General features: G+C 36.8%; 1 pseudogene; it reads left to right on the top strand.

Annotated features, from left to right (window-relative positions):
• The first annotated feature begins 2,582 nt into the window (after positions 1-2,582).
• Positions 2,583-2,796, top strand: LOC142654110 (U2 spliceosomal RNA; annotated as a pseudogene).

Genomic DNA, 2,796 nt, shown 5'->3' with positions numbered 1-2,796 from the left:
CTTCTTTGCTTCTAGGGCTTGTGTTTTAGTCCACGAGCGCACTAGAGCCACATGTGGGACATTTCTAAAAACTGCAGAATCTGGACAATACATATTTAGTAGTGTTTCTCTGGTAAAACCTTCTCTGTTACTAAAAAAAAATTGAATAAAATTGAAATTCAGCAGAAAAAATGAAATTTGCAAATTTCATTTCCACATTGCTTTAATTCCTGTGAAATGCCTGAAGGGTTAAAAAACTTTCTATATGCTGTTTTGAATACTTTGAGGGGTCTAGTTTTTAAAATGGGGTGTTTTATGGGGGTTTCTAATACATAGGCCCCTCAAATCCACTTCAGAACTGAACTGGCACCTTCAAAAAAAGGCTTTTGAAATTTTCTTCAGAATATGAGAAATTGCTGTTTATGTTCTAAACCTTGTAACGTCCAAGAAAAATAAAATAATGTTCAAAAAACGATGCCAATCTAAAGTAGACATATGGGAAATGTGAACGAGTAACTATTTTGGGTGGTATAACCGTCTGTTTTTCAAGCAGATGCATTTAAATTCTGAAAAATGCTATTTTTTGTAAATTTTCTCTAAATTTTGCAATTTTTCACAAATAAAGACTGAATATATCGACCAAATTTTACCACGAACATGAAGCCCAAAGTGTCACGAGAAAACAATCTCAGAATCGCTTGGATAGGTTTAAGCATTCCGACGTTATTACCACATAAAGTGAAATATGTCAGATTTGAAAAATGGGCTCTGAGCCTTAAGGCCCAAACTAGGCTGCGTCCTTAAGGGGTTAACCTTATTAAAGACGTGATCGAGGACACGAGGTCTAGGAAGAACAATTTAGCAATTTTATCAATAGACTTCGAAAAAGCTTTTGACCGTGTCTCTCACTTTTATCTTTTTAAGGTTTTAGAGCGTATGGGTATACCTGCAGGATTTTTATTATCCATCAAAGCCTTTTATAAGAATTGTACCAACAAGATTTTAGTAAATGGTTTTAAGACACAGGACGTATTTTTAAACTCTGGGGTGAAGCAGGGGTGTCCCTTGTCCCCACTGCTTTTTATATGTGCGTTAGAGCCTCTATTATGCGCAATTCGCCGAGACAAACAAATACGTGGAGTCTCCCTGCCAGGGGGAGGCGGCATAGAGGCTAAAGCAGTGGGGTACATGGATGATGTGGCGGTTTTATGCAGGGACACCCGGTCGCTTCAGGAAGCCCTCAAGCAGATAGAGTTTTATTGCTGTGCTTCCGGTTTTAAGATAAACTTTAGCAAGAGTAGTATTTTAAGCATTGGAAGTATGGTTTTTAGTGACATACCAGTTCCTGTGTCGGATAATATTAAAATTTTAGGGGTCTCCTTCAGTGAGTACGACAATGGTTTTATCAGTTGGGACATGGTGGCGCAGAAAGTAAACAAGAAGATATGTATGTGGAATATGAGGAAGCTTACGATGGAGGGAAACATTTTAATTAATAAAATGGTCATTTTACCCCTGCTTTTATATCGGAGTATGGTTTTCCCTCCTCCCACGGTTTTACTGAGAAAAATAACCAAAGCTTGTTTTACTTTCTTTTGGAGTTCCAGAATGGAGAAATTAAAAAGAGGAATTGTGATGAAGTCCAAACCAAAGGGTGGCAAAGACTTTCCAGATTTTAATAGGTTTCTTTTACTAAAAATTTTTAGCTTCTGTTTTAATTCCCTTTTTAAAGAGCACTATTGGTCATTTTATTTACGTTTTAATACAGGGTTTTTTATGCGAAGGTGTGGGTGGTTCCAGATTATTTTAACCTCACCTTATGCTTTTAATTTACCCCCACAATACGTAATTTTAGAAAAAATAGTGGCTTTATTTAATTTAAAAAGGAAAAATATTGATGATCTTAAAAACAGTAAGAAGCTGATAATAGACCTAAAAAGAGAGGATGCGGTCAGCACAATAGACAATTTTAATGAGAAACGCTGTGGTTTTATCTGGAAAATGTCTAATATATTTTATCTCTAATACACAGAAGGACCTGGCCTGGAGCTGCATTCATCAATGTCTTCCATGCCGGGCATTCCAATACAGAAGAAGATTCGCGAGGTCTGCCATCTGCCCGAGGGAAGGCTGCCAGGCTGAGGAGACAGTGCGTCATATACTTTGGACATGTTATTTAGCGCAACATTTTTGGAAAAGAATATTCCCTCTTATGGAAAAGATGGCAGACCTGAAGGACTTATGTTATGAGGATATTTTATATGGACAATTTGGATGCCCGACCGCGAATCATAAGACAATAGCATGGAAGACAATGAATTGCGCTAAAGAAGCTCTTTGGAAGGCCAGGAGCATCCTTTTTAAACACGACGTTTTAACAACGGATGATGTTTTAGGTCTATGTTTTAGTGAAATGTATTTATATTATTTAATTGACAGGAAAGCAAATGCCACCCTTCTAAATAGATGGTTTGTGACTGACTGGAACTCCAATAAATAAAGATTTGCCACCATGTCCCCCTATAAATTTTAATGTAATTTGATTTTACTATTGTTACAATGTGAAAATGATCATTTAATTGTAATGTAATTTATTGTAAAATTTAATTTTTTATCAATAAATCATTGACACGCCCGCGAGGGGGTAGCCAACTGAAAAAAAAATCTGTTCTTATCAGTTTAATATCTGATATGTCCCCTATCTGGGGACCATATATTAAATGGATTTTTAGAACAGGGAGATGGAAATAGAGCTTGCTCTGTCCATTCCACGCATTGACCTGGTATTGCAGTATCTCCAGGACCGGTGCACCCTTT

Source organism: Rhinoderma darwinii, chromosome 5 (genome assembly GCF_050947455.1).
Source record: "Rhinoderma darwinii isolate aRhiDar2 chromosome 5, aRhiDar2.hap1, whole genome shotgun sequence".
NCBI lineage: Eukaryota > Metazoa > Chordata > Amphibia > Anura > Rhinodermatidae > Rhinoderma > Rhinoderma darwinii.
The sequence above is the reverse complement of the archived record's forward strand: the minus strand, read 5'-3'. Positions and strand labels throughout refer to the sequence as shown.